This window comes from Ursus arctos, unplaced genomic scaffold, assembly GCF_023065955.2.
Source record: "Ursus arctos isolate Adak ecotype North America unplaced genomic scaffold, UrsArc2.0 scaffold_7, whole genome shotgun sequence".
Classification (NCBI taxonomy): domain Eukaryota; kingdom Metazoa; phylum Chordata; class Mammalia; order Carnivora; family Ursidae; genus Ursus; species Ursus arctos.
The window spans coordinates 64,362,996-64,386,743 of record NW_026623089.1 but is presented as its reverse complement, the minus strand read 5'-3'; the positions used below and the strand labels follow the sequence as shown (position 1 = coordinate 64,386,743).

General features: G+C 38.3%; 1 pseudogene; it reads right to left on the bottom strand.

The window, feature by feature from the left end:
- Nucleotides 1-365: 365 nt before the first annotated feature.
- Nucleotides 366-21,713, bottom strand: LOC113259282 (peroxisomal membrane protein PEX13-like; annotated as a pseudogene).
- Nucleotides 21,714-23,748: the final 2,035 nt, after the last annotated feature.

The following is a 23,748-nucleotide window of genomic DNA, read 5'->3' as shown; positions in this document are numbered from 1 at the left end:
CCATGAGGTCCAATAACTTGTAAAACGTAACCAGGTCACTAGACCAACATGCTAGTGTACAACTTTAATAATTTCTAGCAACAAAATACCTAGAATAGCCATTAAAAAATACGTTCATTGGATTGTAGATTAATTTCTTTGTAAGAAGTAATTTTTTTTTTAAAGATTTTATTTATTTATTTGACAGAGATAGAGACAGCCAGCGAGAGAGGGAACACAAGCAGGGGGAGTGGGAGAGGAAGAAGCAGGCTCATAGCAGAGGAGCCTGATGTGGGGCTCGATCCCATAACGCGGGGATCACGTCCTGAGCCGAAGGCAGACGCCTAACCGCTGTGCCACCCAGGCGCCCCGTAAGAAGTAATTTTTTAAAAGTATAGTTCAATTGAGGGCAAACATGAAAGATACCAAAAATCTTGTTTATCTCCACCTTTCCCAGTGGAATCAGGTGCAACTGGAACCTTACTAGTTTCAACAAAAACAGATTCAAAGGCAGCTTCCTGTTCATCGAAAGAATCAGCAGCCATGGCTCCTTTAATTAGTGTTGTATTGGTAAAAGATTGTTGCTGCTTGGAAATTTTGCAGGATTCCACTGCTTTTTACCTCTTTTACCAAGAATTTTGATATAATTAGCAGGTGTGAGTCTTGTTGTTTGACCATCAAGACTAGCCAGAAGCCAGCCACACACTTAGGGTTGCTGTTCTTTGAGAGCTAAGTTTAGCATCTCACCATTGTGGAAAGAAACTTCTTCTTCAGATACAGCAGCAAAATCATATTCTGCCCTAGCAACTACATGGTTTTCCTCACCACTTGCCTAGTTTGTATTGTTTCTTACTTCATCATTATGGGTAGACAGCAGTTTCCAGATGAGGTAAGGACCACCAAGGACAACAACAAAGAACAAGAATATTGGCCAAGGTTTTGCTGAGTTAGTTAGCTTCTCCGTCCTCAGCACCAAAGCAAACCACAGTTCACTTTCTGCCCAAAGGTCCTCATTCTCAGAGCCTCCTCTTAAACTATCATCCACTGCAACCACCTGTGAAGATACCTTATAGTCCTAACTAATGCAAAAGCTGAAAAAACCTTTGTGAAATGTATTTTTAATCGGGAACAGTGATTCGCTGCATCCAATACAGCCCTGAAACTTAGAGACAGCTGGAAAGGGAGGATCCATCATCCTACTGAGAGAGGCAAATGCATGCACAACACTCAGTGGGCTGAAATGAACTGCTTTCCTCAGCTTGCTGAACACATCTCCTAGGTGGCAGATCGTCTACACGAAGACAGTTATAGCCCAACCCATTATATCCATAACTATAAGGGCTCCAGCTTCCATTAAACGAATTTCCATAGGCACGATATCCTAAAGAAAATGAACTGTAAGCAGGTCTGACGGTATTCACGTGGCTGCTTCCTGTCTGCTGTGATGGCCTTGGAAGAATAGGTGGGGGCACTCTGGTAAGTGTTGGTTGCCCAGGTCTTGTTAATAAAGTAGGACCCAAATCAGCAGATTGGAAAGTGGGGCCAGGTCCTGGTCTCCCATGGTGGGAATTCGGCGGTCTCCCACGGTTTTGGGGGAGGAGGTGGCTGGGAAGCCACCTCCTCCTCTGCTCAGCTCCCAGTCTGTGCTCTCTAAGGTTCTATTTAAAGTACTTGTTTATACTGGAAATTTTGTGCATTGAATTGGGTGGGATTAAGTGATGAGAGGAGGGGTCCAAATTTATTTATTAATCCTTCAGAAAGTGTTGAAGCATTATGAGCATTTGCTACGAATTTTGGGTTTTTTTTTCCTCAGTCACCAGTCAGAACAGGTCCTCAGTAGTCGTGTAACAGGCCGTCAGTAGTAGTAGTAAGGTGAACAAGAATTTTACTGGTGGCAGGTACTTAGTTTTACTGGTGGTAGAGGCCAGTCGTTTTTACCACTTTGGAATTTCTACCCTGACTACAAAAGCACTTAGGTGAGGGTAGTAGAGATTTGTTAAAAGCATAGAAATTTTCTTTTAATTTTGGCATTAACATCTGATTATGTATAAACTTAGTATCAGGTATAAGTTAGACCTAAACAACTCAGGATATTTGCTCAAAGCTATCTCCTCACCCTCAGTTTTTACTTTTGCAAAGCTCTTACTTGTCCTCTGTAATAAGAGCCTGAATGACAATTTGAGTGGATGGTGAGACATGTCACAACCTTTAGCCAATACTATTATTGACAGTGTTGTCTTGGATTCAGAATGGAAGTGTCCCTCTTTTTTAATGGAGAATGGGAATTGATTGTTGAGAAGTTTGTTGCTGAATATTAAGAACAAAAAAGTGTACATGAAGAAAATAATTAGAACTAGCCATTGGTCTCTATAAAAACCAAATGATGAAAAAAAGGTTTGAAAATGGTGAGATGAAGCCTTTCCTTTTCCAAAATTCATTAAAGCGGCTAAAGAAATGCAAAACAAGTAGACGGATATAGCAATATTAGAAAACAGGAAACAGTGCCATCGATAGAGCAGCAATTTCTTGGTATTTTTGGAAGATAGGAAGATGGGTAGGGATCCATAGGTGTTCATTGGTGCCAATATAAACGAACCACATAAGGTGAGTGAAAAATAAACATGGAGGTCTCACCAGTTCTGAGTAGTAGGGGCTAGTAACAAGGGTTATCCCTTAAGGTTGTTGGAGAGAAATTGGGGTTGGGTGGAGCAGGAGAGGAGTAAGAATGGACAGGCTAGAGTTTGTGTGTGTCACCTTATTTTGCTTGAGCTAAGGAAAGTAGAATGATATGATACGGCGTGGTGGGCTCTGTCCAAACTAGTGCTATGATTCTTAACCCTTACTCAAAAGAATCAACCCTAGAGCTTTTAAACATGCAGATGCCTAAAGTCAAAATCTGGAGGGCAGAACTGAGGATTGGCTTTTATAAGTTCTCTTGGTAAAATAATGTGGTGCTGGGGTGGAGAACCGTTTGGTGGGAGTAGTGCTGTAAGTTTGGCTTCCCAACCTGGTGGTAGTGGCTGGTATTACTATGAGTAGGTTATAGGTAGGGTAATCAAGGTCCATTATCCAAGCTAGAAGGCTTTTGAAAAAGTAGGAATTAGTAGTCATACCTGGACAACAAACAACCTGGTTCATATGGTCACTCTAGTTATGAGTGTGCTTAGGTATTCCTTTCACCTCTGTGTAGTTAGGCTATTGCTTGGAAGAGCCAGAGTTGTGTAAGGAGCTGCTTCTGTTTACTCCAGTATGCCTTGTGAATAAAACCATTTTTTGTATGCCATGATTTGAAAAAGGCTGATAAATACTGTTTCTAGCCAACCCTAGGCTACTTTTAACATAGGTAGTAAGATGTGAATTTCCTGTGAAAGTGAGAGCACCTCCGCTGCTGTTGAATCCCCAAATTAAACTCTGGCCAGTAGGCTTAATGCTGTTTGAATCTTGGAATCAAGCTGAGGACCGTTTTATCTCTATCCCATATATAGTCAGACATATTTGCTTTCTGTTTAAGGGCATATGGAGCGTTCTTCAGGTTAGGCAATATGTTCGGTCATAAAACAAGCCTCAGTAAATTTAAAAAGATTAAAAATCATGCAAAATAATCACGATGAAAAAATAAGGAAATTTGGGAAGTATATAAATATGTGGAATTTAAACATCCGTTCCTAAATAACCAATGTGTGAGAAATAAATCAGAAGAGAAATAGAAAATAAATTGGGATGAATGAAAATGAAGACAACCTACCGTAATGGGATACAGCTAAGCAATGCTTCAGAGGGATATTATGTATAGACCTACTGCCTACATTATGGAAGATCGCAAATCAACACCCTAACCTTTCACCTTAAGACTGGAAAAAAACTAAGCCCAAAGCAAGTGGATGGAATGAAATAAGATTTAGAGCAGAAATTAAAATAGATAATAGAAAAACAATAGAGAAAAATCAATGAAGCCAAGAAGCGGTTATTCGATCAACAGAATTGACAGAATTGGCTGGATCAGCCCAAGAAAAAAGACTGAAATTACTAGAATCTGAAATGAAAGAGGGAACTTTACTAATGACCGCACAGAAATAAAAAGGATTATAAAGAAATACTATGAGCAATTTTATGTCAACAAATGAAATGGACAAATTTCTAGAAAGAAAATTGAAGTCATAGTGTAACTGGTAATTCAGAAGGAAGGAAAGTATTTTCTAAAATTGGTTGGTTCAGAAAAATGTTTTTAAGTGTCTTTTAAAGTTATTCAGTAGAAGAGCTAAAATTATAAAATTGAAGGAGAGGAGTAGTGTAGGTGATTAAAATTTTCATCTTTTACTTATATGTAAATAAAAGAGGTACAATTGTCGTTTAGAGCATATAATCAAAACTGAAGCCTGAAAAGTGGAGTGACTAGCTTAAGAGATGGAAACGGGGGTGGGAGAGCAGGAAGCAAGACTTTTACCCTTCTGATGTTTTAATTTCTATGTATTAAATAATTTTTTAAAAGATTTTATTTATTTGAGAGATTGTGAGCAACCACAAGCAGGGGGTGGGGAGGGGCAAAGGGAAAGGGAGAAGCTGACTCCTGCCTGAGCGGGCTCGATTCCAGGACCTTTGAGATCATGACCTGAGCCAAAGGCAGGCGCTTAACCAACTGAGCCACCCAGGCGCCCCTTACTTAGGTAATTTTTTTTAAAGATTTTATTTGTTTGAGAGAGAGAAAATTCCCAAAGGAATCTACAATTTTTCTCTTTTACCATATGAATATGTTTCTTTTTGATCTCACCCCAGCTGTGATATTCACAAGTCTGCATGTACACTTATGACTGATTCCTTAAAATGGCGGTGGGGAAAAAAAAGGTGGTACATTAGGGAATAGACAGGAGAATGGTGTGGCTGGAGTGCACTAGATAACCTGGAGAATATAAGACATGGTCTGTGGTAGGGAGGTCAAAGATAGATCTGAGATGTTGACGGTTGACCATCCAACTATCAGATGATATAGGAGGAATTCATATTTGAAGGAATGTTCGTATTTTAAGTTGATACACTTTTGAAAGTTAAATATATTTTTTTTGGTTGATGCATTTTAAGCTTTTGCTGATATATAGTTTATATATTATACATTTTAAAGCATACAACTGAAGTTTTTATTTACTATATTCATGGAGTTATGCAACTATCAAAATCTAATTTTAGAATGTTTTCATCACTCCTAAAAGAAACCCTGTCTACCCCTCACCCTCAACCCCAGGCTACCACAACCATTACGTTGTGTATTTGTCTATTCTGAACATTTCAAATAAATGAAATCATGCAATATGTAGACTTTTGTGACTGCCTTCTTTCACTCAGCATGGTATTTTCAAGATTCATCCCTGTTTTGGCTTGTATAAATACTTCATTCCTATGGCCAAATAACATTCCATTGTATAGGTATACCACATTTTATTTATTCATTAATCAACTGAACACATTTAGACTATTACGAATAACACTTTGGGGTTATTATAAGTAACACTACTATGACATTTGTGTATAAATTGTTGTGTGGATGTTTGTTTTTCTTGAATATATACCTAGGAAATGCTGGGTCATTTGATAACTATTTTTAACCTCGTGAAGAACTCCACAGACTGTTATCCAAAGTAGTTGTACCACTTTACATTTCCACCAGCAATGTATGAGTGTTCTAGTTTCTCCACATCCTTGCTAACACTTTTTTCTTTTTTTTTAAATTGAGATACAATTGACTTATAATATTACATTATTTTCAGGTGTATAATATAATGATATGTTGTTTGTGTACATTGCAAAATGATCACCACAGTAAGTCCAGTTAACATCTGTCATCATACATAGCTACAAAGATTTTTTTCTTGTGATATTAAAATCTGTACTCAGCAACTTTCAGATATGTAATACAGTATTATTAACTATAGTCACCATGCTGCACATTACATTCCTAGGGCTTATTTATTTTATAACTAGAAGTTTGTACCTTTTACCCACTTTGCCTACCCCCAACCCCCACCTCTGGCAACCACCAATCTGTTCTCTATATAACACTTATTTTTATGTCTTTTGTTATATAAGTTTATGTCCTTGTTATGTTAACTTGTGTTTGCATAATGACTAATGATAGCATTTTTTCACTTGTTTACTAGTCATTTGTATATCTTCTTTAGAGAAATGTCTATTCAGTTTTTTGCCCTATATAAAATTGGGTTAGTTATCTTTTTATTATGGAGTTTAAAGCGTATGTAGTCTAGATACAGGTCCCTTGTAGGATATATGAATTGCAAATATCTTCTCCCATTCTGGGAATTGTCTTTTTACTTCATTGATGATATCATTTTGCAGCACAAGTTTTAATTTTGATGATGCCCAGTTTATTTTTTCTTTTGTTTCTTATGCTTTTGGTGTCATATCTAAGAAACAATTGCCAAATCCAAGTTCGTGAAGATTCACCCCCTCTATTTTCCTCTAAGTGTTTTATAGTTTGGCTTTTACATTTAGATATATAATCCATTTTTAATTTTTATGTTAGGATTACACAGGGAGTTAATTTTTGGGTATGGTGCAAGGTGGGGGTCCGCTTCATTCTTTTGCATGTGGATATCTGTTTTCTAGCACTATTTCTTGAAAAGACGATTTTAGCCCCATTGAGTTGTTTTGATATCCTTGTGAAAAAGCAATTGACCATAGATCCATAGGTTTATTTTTGAAGGCTCAGTTCTATTAGATTGATCTGTATGTCTGTCTTTATGGCAGTACCATACTGTCTTAATTACTGTAGCTTTGTGGTAAGCTTTACAACTGTGAACTGTGAATTTTTCAACTTTGTTCAGCTTTTCCAAGATTGTTTTGGCTACTCTGGATCCTCTTGCATTTCCATGTGAATTTTAAGATCAGTTTGTCAATTTATGCAAAGAAGTCAGCTGGGATTCGGATAGAGATTGCACTGAATCTGTGGTAAAAATTGGTGCCTTTTGATATTTCCATTGTTTCGTCTTATCAATGACATCTTCATATCAACTTGCATTTGGTAGATATGTAAGTTTGTTCTTGATGCATTTTGGAGCATGATTGTGGGTTGACCTAACAATGAAGTGGCCACAATGCAGTTAGAAAGACAGAGGAAACAGCACATCCAAAGTCCTTATATAGGATGGTGAGAATGAGGTTGATTAAAGAGATACTTAAGAGATTGCATACATAGGACTTGATAATTGATGGTATATGAGAGGTAAGGCAGAAAAACATATTAAAGATTATTCCCAAGTTTCTTTGGGCAACCAAGATGGAGAATACTGAAGAATCTCTTTCCTTCAACTCGGCCATTTATCTGCCTAGATCTATGGGTTTCTTGCCTCTCTAGGCTATTGTTTTTCTAGAGTTAAAGAGGCAAGACAAGGCCAGGATTTAGATTGTAGGCATATGCACAAAAATGGTGAAGCTGGGAAGATTGAGAGTTGCTACATTGGATAGAACCAAGCATTAATTTGTATAGAGATAATCATAGTGTTGTGACTTTGTTAAATTAATATTTGTTAAGTAGAGCTTTGGGGTCTCAGATGGTAAGCCAGGAGAGTTCAACAAAAGACTATAAGAGAAAGTGAAATAGAGAAGTTTATTACTTACAGGTCCTGGAGGAGCTACTCTGCATGCCTAGAGGGGCCATGCAGGGAGGTCAAGGCAGAGTCCAGGTAGAGAGAGAGCAAGGCAGGACCGGGCATATACCTTTATTAGGATCCTTGAATGGAGTGCTTTGGGGTTCCCAGGCTAAGTTCCGATTGGTTAACTCAAGCTCGAAAAAGGTAGATTTTGGTAAAATTCTGGGAGTCTTAGCTGAAAGGCCCATAAGGCAAAGGTCCTGGGAGGTGGAGGAGAATGCTTATTACAGGGGTGGTTGAGGGAGTCATATCAGGAACTTATATTTACCTGTGATTCTGTGGGCTGTTAACTATCCAGGGCAAGAGCTTAAGGGAGGGGCTAATGTCAGCTTGAGGGCACTTGGCCACACAAAAGTTTGCTGAGACAGCAGTATTAGGGAGCAGTTTAGCTAACTCTCAGTACAGAGGCCCGAGTGTGCGTCTAAGGAAATCTGAGAGTTCACCTAAGGAGATTGTACTACTGGAGACAGACGGGTGATACATCAGTGCTGTGAGTGAGGCTACAGGATCTGAGATGTCACTATAGGCAGAGGCTGGGTTGTGGTATCTAAAACTGGGTGTTCAACTGACAGTAAGTGTGAAGAACTTTGTTGGGGGAACCAGGAATCAGTTTCTAGAACAAAGAAAGAGGAATAAAGAACATCAACCAGTCTGAAGTTCATCAAAACCAGTCTTTAACAAATTAAGGAATCATTTGCAAAACATGTAAAGCAAATTTCTGGGTGTCTCAGTAGATCAGTAAGAAGCTCAGGTGATTCCGCCACAAATGGAATATTGATCATACTTTGAAAAACACTGATGAAATAAATTATCAAAAGACTAACTTAATGATGAATCAGTAGGCTACTAGGAGATCTATCCTTTCTTTAAGTTTAGGACAGATCTTAATATATTATGAATTATCTACGAGGAGTAGAGCCCTACCAGATCTTTGGTCTGTGTGATCATTCTCTAAATAAGTGGTTCTTGACCTGGTGGGGATAGGCAGGAAGGGCTGGTGTTATGCCCCTCAGAATATTTGGCCTTTTTTGTCTGCAGGCATTTTGATGGGGCAATACTACAGGCATTTAATGGGTAGAGGACAAGGCTGCTGCTAAACATACCGTATGCAGGGTATTCCCCACAACAAAGAATTGGCTGGTCTCAAGTGTCAATCTTGCTGCTATTGAGAAAACCTGCTCTAAATTCTGGACTAACATAAGATCTTGGAGTAAAGAGTAATTGCTGGCAAGATTTAAGAGACATAGCTAAGGTAGTTCTAATTCATTGTCTTTGGAAGTTGCTACTATTAGCAATATCCACACAACCACCAGAAGAGATACTAAGCTTTATGGGAAGAGAAGGATTAAGGGGAAGGGTATACAAACACCCAGGAAAGCCCCAGGAACAACTCTTAACCTCTGTTTCATGAAGACTGATTCATGATGATGGCTATTTGCACGGTCTTGGAGATCCTTGTAAAAGTGACCAGTAAGAAGAGCTTGTATTTGTTTAGCATTTCAGTTCACAAAACATTTGTACATTCCTGAGCTTATCCTTTGGCTTGGGAAGTAACCAGCATGGCCGTTGTAACAAATTGCCACTCTGTGACTTAAAAACAATGGAAATTTATTCTCTAATAGTATCGGGATCCAGAAATCTGAAATCTATGGTTCAGCAGGGCTGTAATTCCTCCAAAGGCTGAAGGGGAGAATCTGTTCTTTGCTTTTTCCAGCTTCTGGTAGCTGTTGGCATTGTTTGGCTTGTGGTGGTACTCTCTCTCTCTCTCTGCTGTGTCTTCTTATCACCTTTTCTTCTGTGTATGTGTCTCAGAACTCCCTCTGCCTTTCCCTCACAGGCGCACGTGTGATTGCATTTAAGGTCCACTCAGATAACCTGAGATAAGGTTCTCCTCTCAAGATCCTTAATCACATCTATTACCATGTAAGGTGATCTTCACAGATCCTAGGGATTCGGATGTGAGCATTCTCTTCTGGAGTCTCTACCATTCAGCCCACTGCACAAGGTAATGATGACTCTCATTTTACATTATCTTACTAGATCACATGGCTAATGAATTGTGGAATTTGGCCTTTGAGGCCAAATGCTAGTCCCATCTTTTAACCCTATACTATAAATCATAACAAGAAATAAGAGAAAAGAAATAGCTAAGGCAGAAAATAAGAATAGAGGAGAATAGGGAAGTAGAAAACAGTTAAATTGCAGACTTGAGATTTGAGACAGTAGGCAAGAAGAAATACTGCTGTGAAAGAAGGCTAATAGATGAGCCTGGGGGCAATGGTCAGTTAATGTATAATTGAATTGCTACCATCTGGGGTTTTTCTTATCACCATACCTGCCGAGGTTTAGTGTTCCAGACCTGGAATTACCTACAGGGGAGATAATGTCATTTACTTACAATAGTTGGCATAATGCCTTGCAAATAATAGCATTTCACCATTGCAAAACACCTTAGTTATCAGCTATAGTTACCGGTTAACATTTTTGTGCTCAAGTTCTGTAAAGACTATTGATCTGAAACTTTTCTAAACCTTGCAAATCATTACTTGCCAGACAACTAACACTCTCAGGCAAGTGGTAAACAATGCAGCTTTCATTTTTCCTGCTCCTTGTCCAGTGTTACCCTATTGAGAGAGACCACTGTTTTTAGACTACAGCTATTGTCAACTTTGGCTACACACTAGAATAACCTGGGGAACTTTAAAAACCCTGATGTCTGCACACCCCACGCCAATTAAAGAGCAACTTCCAGGAATGGGATCTGAGAGAAAAGGAACACAAACTTTTTACATTTATTTTTTAACTGTCACATTCACGTTTTAAAATTGATATATGGAATTTTATAATTTTAAAGAGTTGTAGAGTATTAATTTTCTAGCATATCATAAATACTGATTTAAAAATATAAAAGTCACATCATTTCTTTAAATGTATATAATGGGGGTTAAAAACCATAGTGTAACATGATAACTTCATTATACTGGGAAATTTCCGATTATTCCTTTCCATTCCACACCCTCCGTAGAATTTTATCCTATTAATGTAATATATTCTCATCTTTAAATGTCTTTTATTTGTTACCCTATCATAATTGAATGGAGCAAACATATGGATATAAATTTGGATTGAGCTTTTAAATTTCCTGTGTCCACAGGCTTTAAGTACTTAAATCTGGATTGTGGGATTGTTATAATTACTATTAGAACACAATTAATAAATGCAACATTAATATATTAAGAATAAACTGAATATGACATATATATATTTTTGAGCTACATGATCTATTTTGATAAAACGAACACTGAACAGATAATCTGATGGGTATAGGAGGACTTTGCTTATTTGGCATCTTTGCAGTTATTCTATGTTGGTGAATCTTAAAAGCCAAATCTCTTATTTTTAATTAAAAAAATTTTTTTTATTTATTAAGTTTTTATTTTGATTCCAGTATAGTTAACATACAGTGTTGTATTAGTTTCAGGTGTACAAAATAGTGATACAACAATTCCATACAACACCTCGTGCTTATCATGTCAAGTGCACTCCCTAATCCTCATCACCTATTTCACCCATCCCCCCACCCACCTCCCCTCTGGTAACCATTAGTTTGTTCTCTGTAGTTAAAAGTCTGTTTCTGGATTTGTCTCTTTTTTTTTTCTTTGCTCATTTGTTTTGCTTCTTAAATTCCACATATGAGTGAAATCATATAGTATTTTTCTCTGACTCACTTATTTTACTTAGCATTATACTCTCTAGCTCCATCCATGTTGCCAATAGCAAGATTTCATACTTTTTAATGGATGAATAATATTACATTGTATGGATATGGATATATATGCATATATATATAAGATGTGGAGTTGGAGAGGATGTGGAGAAAAGGGAACCCTTGTGCATGTTGGTGCATGTTGGTGAGAATGTGAACTGGTGTAGTCGCAGTGGAAAACAGTACCAAGATTCCTCAAAAAGTTGAAAGTAGAACTACCCTATGACCCAGCAATTGCACTACTGGGTATTTAGCCAAAGAACACAAAAACACTAATTCAAAGGGGATACGTGTACCCCTATGTTTATTGCAGCATTATGTATAATAGCCAAGAAATTATGTCCCAAGTGCCCATCGATAGATGAATGGATAAAGATCCAAGATTTCATTCTTTTATGGCTGAATAATATCCCACTATGTACCACCTCTTCATCCATTCATCTATCTAGTTTATTTTTGGTTTTGTTTCCCTTGTCTCAGGAGATATATCTAGAAAAATGTTGCTAAGGCTGATGTTAGTGACCTTACTGCCTGTGCTATCTTCAAGGATTTTTATGGTTTCAGGTCTCACATTTATGTCTTTAATCCAATTTAAATTTATTTTTGTGTATGATGTAAGAAAGTGGCCCAGTTTCATTCTTTTGCATGTAGCTTTCCAGTTTTCCCAACAACATTTGTTGAAAAGACTATCTTTTTCCCATTGCATATTCTTTCCTCCTTTGTCAAAGTTTAATTGACCATATAATTGTGGATTCATTTCTGAGTTTTCTGTTCTGTTCCATTCATCTATATGTCTATTTTTGTGCTAGTACCATAGTGTTTTGTCCCCCACGGCTTTGTAATATAGCTTGAAGTCTGGAATTGTGACATTTCCAGCTTTGCTTTTCTTTTCCAAAATGGCTTTGGCTATTCAGGGTCTTTCATGGTTCCATACAAATTTTAGGATTGTTCTAGTTCTGTGAAAAATGCTGTTGGTATTTTGATAGGGATTGCATTAAATGTGTAGATTGCTTTGGTTAGCATAGACATTTTAACATTGTTTGTTCTTCCAATCCATGAGCGTGGGATGTCTTTCTATTTCTTTGTGTCTTCAATTTCTTTCAAATGTTTTAGTTTTCAGAGTATAAGTCTTTCATCTCTTTGGTGAAGAATATTCCTGGGTACTTTGTTATTTTTGGTGCAATTATAAATGAGATTGTTTTTTAAATTTCTCTTTCTGTTGTTTCATTATTTGTGTATAGAAATCAACAGATTTCCGGGGCGCCTGGGTGGCACAGCGGTTAAGCGTCTGCCTTCGGCTCAGGGCGTGATCCCGGCGTTGTGGGATCGAGCCCCACATCAGGCTCCTCCGCTGGGAGCCTGCTTCTTCCTCTCCCACTCCCCCTGCTTGTGTTCCCTCTCTCGCTGGCCGTCTCTATCTCTGTTGAATAAATAAATAAAATCTTTAAAAAAAAAAAAAAGAAATCAACAGATTTCTGTATGTTGATTTTGTATCCTGTGACTTTACCGAATTCATTTATTAGTTCTAGCAGTTTTGTTTTGGTAGAGTCTTTTTGGTTTTCTGTATATAGTATCATACCATCGGCAAAGAGTGAAATTTTACTTCTTCCCTACCAATTTGGATGATTTTTATTCCTTTCTCTTGTCTGATCGTTTTGGCTAGGACTTCCAGTACTATTTGAATAACGTGGTGAGAGTAGACATCCTTGTTTTGTTCCTAACCTTAGAGAGAAAGCTCTCAGTTTTTTCCCCGTTAAGTATTATGTTCGCTGTGGGTTTTTCATATATGGCCTTTGTTATGTTAAGATATGTTCCTCTAAACCCACTTTGTTGAGGGTTTTTTTTAATCATGAATGAATGTTGTACTTTGTCAAATGCTTTTTCTGTGTCTATTGAAATGATCATATGGTTTTTATCCTTTCTCTTATGGACGTGATGTATTATGTTGATTGATTTGCAAATATTGAGCCACACTTGCATGTTGGGAGTGAATCCCACTTCATTGTGGCGAATGATTTTTTAAAATGTATTGTTGGATTTGGTTTGCTAGTATTTTGTTGAGGATTTTTGCATCTATGTTCATCAGAGATATGGGCCCTTAGTTCTCCTTTTTTGTGGTATCTTTATCTAGTTTGAATATCAGGGTGATGCTGGCCTGATAGAATGGATTTGGAAGTTTTCCTTCCTTTTCTATTTTTGGAATAGTTTGAGAAGAATAGGTTTCTATTCTTTAGATGTTTGGTAGAATTCCCCTATGAAGCTGTCTGGCCCTGGACTTTGGTTTGTTGGGAGTTTTTTTTTTTTTTTTTAAAGATTTTATTTATTTATTCGACAGAGATAGAGACAGCCAGCGAGAGAGGGAACACAAGCCCAGGGAGTGGGAGAGGAAGAAGCAGGCTCCCAGCGGAGGAGCCTGATGTGGGGCTCGATCCCATAATGCCGGGATCACGCCCTGAGCCGAAGGCAGGCGCTTAACCGCTGTGCCACCCAGGCGCCCCTGTTGGGAGTTTTTTGATTACTGATTCAATTTCCTTGCTAGTAATCAATTTGTTGAAATATCCCATTTTTTTTCTGCTTTGGTTTTGGTAGGTTATATATTTCTAGGAATTTATCCGTTTCTTCCAGGTTGTCAGTTTGTTGGCATTTGGGTCTATTACAATTGTTTAGATTTCTGTGCTGTTGGTTGTTATTTCTCCACTTTCATTAGCAATTTTGTGTGTTTGCGTCCCCTCTCTCTCTCTTTTTAATGTGTCCTGCTAGAGGTTTATCAATTTTGTTGATCTTTTCAAAGAACCAGGTCCCGGTTTCATTGATGTGATCTACTCTGTTTCTATATCATTTATTTCTGCTGCAATCTTTATTATTTCCTCCCTTCTCCTGGTTTTGGGTTTTGTTTGTTTTTCTTTCTCTAACTCTTTTAGGTGTAAAGTAAGATTGAGATTTTTTCTTGCTTCTTGAGCTAGGCCTGTTTTGCTATAAACTTCTCTTTTAGGACTGCTTTTCCTGTCCCAAAGGTTTTGGACCATTGTGTTTTCATTTTTGTTTGTTTCCATGTAGTTTTTGGTTTCTTAGTTGACTCAGTCATTACTAGTAGTATGTTATTTAAACGCCATGTATTTGTGGACTTTCCAGATTTTTTTCTTGGGGTTGATTTCTAATTTCATAGGGTTGTGGTCAGAAAAGATGCATGGCATGACTTTGATCTCTGAATTTGTTGAGGCTTGTTTTGCGGCCTAATATGTGATGTGTTATGGAGAACTGTTCCATGTGCACTTGAAAAGAATGTGTATTCTGCTGTGTTAGGATGAAATTTTCTGACTCTATCTGTTAAATCCATCTTGTCCATTGTGTTTCAAAGCCACTGTTCCCTTGTTGATTTTCTGTTTGGATAATCTGTCCATTGATGTAGTGGGATGTTAAAGTCCCTACTATTATTGTATTGCTATCAATTACTTCCTTTATGTTTGTTATTAACTGTTTCATATATTTGGGAGCTCCTATGTTGGGTGCATAAATATTTACAGTTGTTATAGCTTCTTGTCGGATTGTCCCCTTTATTATTATATGGTGTCTTTCTTTGTCTCATTACAGTCTTTTTTAAAAAGTCTATTTCATCCAATAAAATATTTCCTATCTTGGCTTTCTTTTGACATTCATTTTCATGATAAATGTCCTCTCACTTTCAATCTGCAGGTGTCTTTTAGTCTGAAATGAGTATCTTGTAGGCAGCATATAGATGGGTCTTGGGGTTTTTTTGTTTTGTTTTTATCTATTCTTTCACCTTATGTCTTTTGATTGGAACATTTAGCCCACTGACATTCAAAGTAATTAATGATAGGTATGTATTTATTGCCGTTTAGTTACTTGTTTTGTAGTTGTTTCTATAGTTTTTCTCTGATCCTTTCTTGCACTCTTTCATGGTTTGCTGGTTTCCTTTAGCGATATACTTGGATTCCTTTCTCTTTATTCTTTGCATATCTATCACTGGTTTTTGATTTGTGGTTATCATTAGGTTTTTATATATAACATGTGCATATCTCAGTCTATATTAAGTTGATGATTACTTAAATTTGAACCATTCTTTACTCCTCTTCACCCCATGTTTTAGGTATATGTTGTCATATTTTACATCCTTTTGTTTTGTGAATCTTTTGACTGATTTTTACAGATACACTTATTTTTCATACTGTCATTTATGGTCTTTCCTTTCCACTCATAGAGCCGCCTTTAACATTTCTTGTGGGTCTGGTTTAGTGGTCATGAACTACTTTAGTTTTTGTTTGTCTGACAACCCCTTTACCTCTCCTTCTATTCTGAATGACAGCCTTGCTGGATAGAGTATACTTGGCTGCAGATTCTTCCCTTCCAGCACATTGAATATATCATGCCACCCTCTTCTGGCTTACAAAGTTTCTGCTGAAAAATAATAATAAATTAAAATAAATTAAAAAATGATAGCCTTATGGGGTTTCCCTGGTATGTGACTCCTTTCTTTTATTGCTTTAAAATTTTTTTCTTTATCACTACTTTTTGCCATTTTAATTACTATATGTCTTGGTGTGGACCTCCTTGGGTCAGTTTTTTTTTGGATCTCTGTGCCTCCTGGATCTTGGTATCTGTTTCCTTCCCAGATTATGGAATTTTTCAGCTATCATGTCTTCAAATACATTTTTTGCCCCCTTTTCTCTCTGCTCTTTTTCTGGGATCCCTATAATAAGAAATTATACACTTGATGGAGTCACTGAGTTCCCTAAGTCTATTCTCATTTTGCATAATTCTTTCTTCTCCCATTTGCTCAGCTTGATTAATTTACATTAGCCTGTCTTCCAGATCATTAATTCGTTCCTCTGCTTCCTATAGCCATCTGTGTATTCCATCAATTGTATTTTTAATTTCATTTATTGTGTCTTCAACTCTGTTTTTTTTTCTCTCTCTCTTTAAGGGTCTCACTGATATCCTCCACTCTTTTCTCAAGTCCAGTGAGATCTTTACAATCATTACTTAAAATTCTCTGTCAGGCATATTACTTAATCTGTTTGCTTAGGTCTTTTGCTGTGGTCTTGTCCTGTTCTTTCATCTGGGACATGCTCCTCTGTCTCCTCATTTTGTCTAACATTCTGTATCTGTTTCTGTGTGTTAGGACAGTCAGCTATGTCCCCTACACTAGAAAGTAGTGGCCTTATGAAGATGAGGTCCTGTAGTGCCCTGCTGTGTAGTATCTCATGTTCCTCAGAACCTGGTGCTTCAGGAAGTTTTTCTGTGTGTGTTGCATGTGCCCTGCTATTGTGGCTAAGCTGCTTTTTCTTTCAGTATGGTCATCTGTAATGGTTTCCCTGTGGTGGGGCCAGTCTGGGGACTTCTTGGGCTTGAGTTGAGTCATACCAGGTGTTTGCCCAAGATGCAGTAACACCAAACTGCAGGGCATTTTCCCTGTGTTGTACCCTGAGTAGATTTCATTGGTGGGTGGGGCCTACAGATAGACCAGTTGTCTGCCTCCAGCCCACTGCTGAGGCCTCTATGTGACGGGTGTGTGTGATTATCTTTCCCTCTCTCTGGGGCAAGAATCATTTGGAGTGGTGCTGGCCACCGTAGGCGCTGCTTGCACACTGCCAGACCTGCAGCATTGCCCTGTATGGGCTCGGCCAAGAGCATATTGGAGAGGGTGGTTCCCCTGAAGCACAGTGCAGGGGTGGTGTTGTGGATGGGTGTTGACACCAGCAAGCTTTGTGGGCCATGGGAGGGACCCTGCAGCACTGGCACTGAAGTGTCCATTAGCCTCCACAGAAGCACAGTGCAGGCAGCAGAGTGGTGGGGTAGTGGTGCCAGTAATCTTTGCACTCCTGGTTCCTCTGGGGAAGGGGCCCTGCCACAATGGACTAAGGTTAGGTGACAAGGGCAGGGTGGCAGTGTTAAGAAGTTAAGTAGGGAAGAGGGGGAGGGAAATGGCGCCTGTCAGTTCCTTTATTCCTAGAGGACTTCCTCATTGATTTCTGTGCCTCCAGACACTCTCTGAGATAAGTAAATAACTTTCCCGCCCCTATGCCCCGGGCACTTTTCAAATCACTGCTTCTATGCTGTATCTCTAGGGGACTGTTTGTTGCACTGTCTCTTGAAGGGTGGGGACTCAGTTTTCTCTCACCCTCCTTGCTCTCCTAGAGCTGAACGAGCTGATTTTTTTTTTTAATTCATATTTTAAGTCCCACTGGTTGTAAGAACTCACTTCCATGCCTGTGGTTCTCCCCCCTTCCCCCATCCACCACAGACAGCCCTGTGAGTCCATTTAGCTCCTGACCATCCATGTCTCTGCCCTTCCTACCCTTTTCAGTGTAGCCTCTTCTCTGCATTTAGTTGTGGAGTTTATTCTGCCAGTCTTCTGGTCATTTTCTGAGTTATTTATACTGCTGTGAGTGTCCTCTAGTTTTATCTGTGGGTAAGGTGAGTCTAGGGAAATCCTATTCCACCATCTTCCCTGGAAGTCAATAGGTATACTTATACATTGGAATGCACAGCAATAAAAAAGAATGAGAAATATTTATATATACATTAGCATGGATGAATTTGAAAAGCATCATGTTGGGGTGCCTGGGTGACTCAGTCAGTTGAGCATCTGACTCTTGGTTTTGGTTCAAGTCATGATCTCAGGGTTGTGAGATCAAGCCCTGCTTTGGGCTCTGCACTCAGTGTGGAGTCTGCTTGAGATTCTCTCTCTCCTTCTCTCTCTGCCCCTTCTGCTCATGCTCTCTCTCTAAATAAATAAAATCTTTTTTAAAAAAAGAAAATCATCATGTTAAACCAGACGTAAAATAATATATACTGTATGATTCCATTTGTACAAAAATTCTAGAAAATGCAAACGAATTTATAGTGACACAAGGCAGACTGGTAGCTGACTGGGGCTGGCAGTGAAGAGAGGGATGGACTGCAAAGCATTATAGGGAAACTCATAGGGATGATGGAAATGTTCTGTAACTTGCATGTGGTGGTGAGTTCACAGGTGTAATTTATGAAAATTCATTGACTCATATAGCTTATATATCAATATAGTTGATAAAAATATGTTTCAGGTTTTTATAAATATTAAAAAGTAAAATCTTACTGGGAATATACAGAAGAATAAATCCCTACTCAAAGTAGTAAAAGTCTGTCTCTCCTTTTGGAAGCAAAGCTAATAGGGCTGTTCTGGATTCATCCCTTTCCCCCATATCTGACCTATTCTATCCCTAACTCGTCTCATTCCATCCACTTCTCACCCACCAGACCCAGACCATATGTCCATTTCTGGGACATGCTTCTCTCCATAACTTCGTTCAAGTCTTTCTTCAAGTATCATCTTTTTAATGAAGCCCATTCTGAACACTCTTTAAAATGGCAAGCTACATCTGCCTCACTATACTCTGGTCTCTTCTTCTCCACTCTTTATTCTGTAGACCTTAAGATCTTCCAAGTATATAATTTACTCAGTATGTTTCGTGTTTATTGTCATTTAGGATGTAAATTCCATGAGGGCAGAAATCTTTGTTTTGTTCTCTGTCATGCCTAGAACTGTGCCTGGCATATACTTAGCACTCATTAAGTGTTGAATAAAAGATGAATGAAAGTGGATTTAAAACTGAAAACTTCAAGTTAGTGTATATTTGGGTCAATAAGATCCCTCATTAAACATTTTATACCTTTCTAGGGATTTTTATAAGGGTATCCTATCTGACACAAAAGCAAAAACAAAAATTTACACTTTAAGGAGGTTGATTCAGTGATTTTTGAGACAAAACTAGCCAGTTATAAATACTATGGAATTCAGGAGTACTAAGTGTAGTCACCAGTGAACTAACTCCAATGATGATATAGGGTCTTGAATATGAGGCAGAATTCTTTAAAGCTAAGCTCTCACACTTCTTCCTTAAAATGAGAATGCCAGACTTAGGAGGAAAAGCAAATTTGAGGGAAAGTAAATTTAGGATGGTTGTATAGATGTGTTTACTTGCCCAACTCGAAGTATAGAACTATTATCTGGGGGAACAAAACTCTTACATCCTCTAAATAGGTGGTTCTTTACATAAACTGAAAGAGTAGACCAGATGTAAAGAAGTAGGAGACAACTGTGAAGCAGGAGGGGTAGGGGAAGGATTCTGTTACATTCCCTTCCCTGTATAACATGACAGATTTATGCCTTCAGTCACATCACTGAAACCTAGTTTCTCAGAGACTTTATCATTTCTAGATCAGAGGAATGTCTACTTTTGACACATAAGTGTCAAAGCTTAGGTAGATTTCTGTATTACATGTGTTAAGCACCCAAACCCAACAAATGGAAGTAGAAAGTCAGAACTGGGTCAGAAGAAACTGACCCAGTTGTGGGGTTATTTTTAGCAATTAAAGTGCCTACTGAACTCTGAAGTAGATCAAGAAGACAATAGTCTCTAGGATATCCAATCCGGTGGCCCAATTAAGGATGGGATGAAGGCAAAATGTGCAGTGTTCAGAGGGAATGCAGACAACAGGCATTGCTCAGACAAGTAGAAGCAAGTAATGCCTCAGGAAGCAGGCAGAGGCTGGGGTAGACAAACAAAAGAGAGGGTTTGTTATGCAAAGGCTGGGAAACAAGTCAAGAAGGGCAGGGCGCAAGCAAGAACCCCAGTTCCTGCAGGAACTATTCAAGACACCTTGCAGTTGCAGGGACTGACCTGGAGCAGTACAATAGGTAGGGAAAACTCTCTTCTGAGAGCACCGAGGAAGCCGCAGAGCGTTCAGGTTTTCTTAGACTCTAGGTAGGACAGGGAAATGGCGATTCATGACGAATTTCAATTAGGGTCAGAAGTCTAACTTTGACAGCAATTTTGAGAGTCAACATGCACAGTGGGAATAGCACTTCCCTTATAGTCTTGTTTGAAGATCAAATTAGTTATGTTTATACTGCATTTAGAATAGTGCCTTACATAGTAAGCACTACATAGCAGGAGATACATCTTACAATAGGACATAATTTTGTGAAAATGCAGTGCCCAAGTTCTCACCCATCTGGTATGTAACAAAGATGATGTTGTACTTTCTTGAATAAAATATAAATTTAGACATTTCTTAAGTAATTTAAACTTTTTAAATTGCAAATGAAACTGAATATTGATGGATTTGAAAAATATTGCAGAGCTGATGAAAAGAATTATAAATAATGGCACAAGAAAAATGTATGAATGTTGCACATGTATCTGCACTTCTACTTTACCTGAATCACACCTAAAAATAACAAAAGAAGTAAATGAAAAATAAATGGCAAAAGACAACTAATGGCTAAATAGACTACAAGAAATAAAGATAATTGACAAATCAGTGAAGTTATAATACTTATGTATTGTATAAATAAACTATATAATACATGGTATATACAATACATAGAATTGTATAAAATGATATGAATTATTATTTAAAGGATATCTATCTCATCTTGTTCTCTGAGAAGAAAAATGTCACCATAAAATTGAAGTAGATAAAACGTTCTTTTTTTTTTTTAAGATTTTATTTATTTGACAGAGAGAGAGCACAAGCAAGTGGAGTGGCAGGCAGAGGGAGAGGGAGAAGCAGGCTCCCCGCTGAGCAGAGAGACCAACATGGGGCTTGATTCCAGGACCCTGGGATCATGGCCTGAGCTGAAGGCAGATGCTTAATTGACTGAGCCACCCAGGCGTCCCTAGATAAAACATTCTTGTCATCAACTGGGCAGCCAATTATTTTGTGCTCTAAATCCATCTTTCCATCTGAGAATAACTCTGGGTGACTAGCAATGACCTTTATTGCAATTCCATTATAGTTATTTAAAAATGATATAGATAGCTTCAAGCTCAAAAGGACCAAAATATGAATATTTGTGGAGGGACCTCTTTCTTCTGTGAACAGGAGCTCTCCTATGAACAGGAGCTGAATTTCAGGGCTCTTTTGAAGTTGAACTTGAAGCTGAATGGTATGGATTCCCCTCTCATAGATCCCAGATCTGACTTCAACTCATTGAGAAGACTTTAGTTCACCCCAGATGCGAGTTCTGTGGTTGCTATAGCACTATTTCTCAAAGATGGGGCCACGGATCTGCTGCATCAGAATGGCCTCTTGTGCTCAATAAAAAAGATAACAAATGGGCCAGAGAAGGTTTGCAGATGGCAAAGAAGCACATGAAAAGGTGCTCCTCATCCTATGTCAGCAAGGAAATGCAAATTAAAGCAACAATAAGATACCACCACATACCTATTAGAGCGGCCAAAATCCAGAACGTGGACAACACGAAATGCTGGCGAGGATGTGGGACAGCAGGAACTCCCATTCATTGCTGGTGGGAATGCAAAATGGTACAGCCACTTTGGAAGACAATTTGACAGTTTCTTTCTTTCTTTCTTTCTTTCTTTCTTTCTTTCTTTCTTTCTTTCTTTCTTTCTTTCTTTCAAGATTTTATTTATTCATTCAACAGAGAGAGACAGCCAGCGAGAGAGGGAACACAAACAGGGGGAGTGGGAGAGGAAGAAGCAGGCTCCCAGCGGAGGAGCCCGATGTGGGGCTCGATCCCAGAACTCTGGGATCACACCCTGGGCCAAAGGCAGACGCTTAACGACTGAGCCACCCAGGCGTCCCTGACAGTTTCTTATAAAACTAAACATACTCTTAACCATACAAACCATTAATCATATTTACCCAAAGGAGTTGAAAACTTATGTCTACACAAAAACCTGCACATAGATGTTCATAGCAACTTTATTCATAATTGTTAAAACCTGGAAGCAATCAAGATACCCTTCAGTAGGTGAATGGATAAATAAACTGTGGTCCATCCAGACAATGGAATATTATTTAGCACTAAAAAGAAATGAACTATCAAGCCATGAAAAGACATGGCGGACTTAAATGCATATTACTAAAATGAAAGAAACTAATCAGAAAAGACTACATACTCTATGATTCCAACTACGTGTATGAGATTCTGGAAAAGGCAAAACTATGGAAATAGTAAAAAGATCAGTGGTTTCTAGGGGTAGGTGGGGTAGGAGGGATGATTAGGTGGGTCATAGAGGATTTTTAGGGCAATGAAACTACTCTGTATCATACTATAATGGTAGATATATGGCGTTATACATTTGTCCAAAGCCATAGAATGTACAAGAGTGAGCTGTAATGGAAACTATGGGCTTTGAGTGATAATAATGTGTTAATGTAGGCTCATTAGTTGTAATAAATGCACCATTCTGGTGGGGGGATGTTAATAATGGAGGAGACTGTGCATATGTGGGGGCATGAGGTATTTGGGAAATCTCTGTACCTTCCTCTAGATTTTGCTATGAATATAAAACTGCTCTAAAAATAGTCTATTTATAAAACAAAGTCCCCACCAGTTCCAGTACCCAATCCCAGACCTACAGGGTCACAATCTCTGAGGATAGACCCCTTGAATCTTCATTTTCTGCAAGTAACCCAGATGATTCTTATGCCCACTGAAATTTAAAATCTGCATTGGGGTACATAAGTCTGCTTCCTCAGCTCAGGCTGCCCAGCATGGGAACAGTTCAGTACCCAGCTGGCTAAGGTTGAAGGCAATAGAGACTGAAGCAAACTGGATTGGGCTCTTGCTCTTTAATCCAGCAAATATTCTTCCCAGGCTCTCTCATTCACTTTGTTAACCTCAAGTGGTAGTGTAATATACACACCGTTCTTGATTTTGTTGTTATTATTACTGTTTTACATTAGCAGTATATCAGGACGTAGAGAACTGCTTCTTTTTTTTTTTTTTTTTTAAGATTTTATTTTTAAGTAATCTCTACACCCAACATAGGGCTGGAACTCACAACCCCGAGTCAAGAGTTGCATGCTTTCCTGACTGAGCCAGGTGCCCTGAGAACTGCTGCTTTTTTTTTTTTTTTTTTTAATTTGTGCTGTATTCCACTGCATGGCTATACCATAATTTTTTTTTAACAGGTTCCCCAATGATTGATTGTTTCCAAACTTTTGCAGTTACAAAAAATGCTGCCATAAATAGTCTTGTACATGTATGTATATGTCATCTAGCACCTCTGTGAATACATCTAAGATAAATTCCTTAAAGTGGAAATGCTGGGTTGGAAGTATACGCATTTGTAATTTCGATCTGTGGTGCCAAATTGCCTTCCACAGAGGTAGTGCCGGTTACATACCCCCAGCAATATGTGGGCACTGCCTAACTTTTTAATGACTCCTTATTATTCTATTGTAGGGATTATCATAATTTGTTTAATCTGTCTTCTGCTTGTGAACACTGAAATTGTTTCTCTATCCCACATTTATTTTGCTCTCAAAGCCACACTATTTTATTGTACTATGACTAAATTCCTCAACATG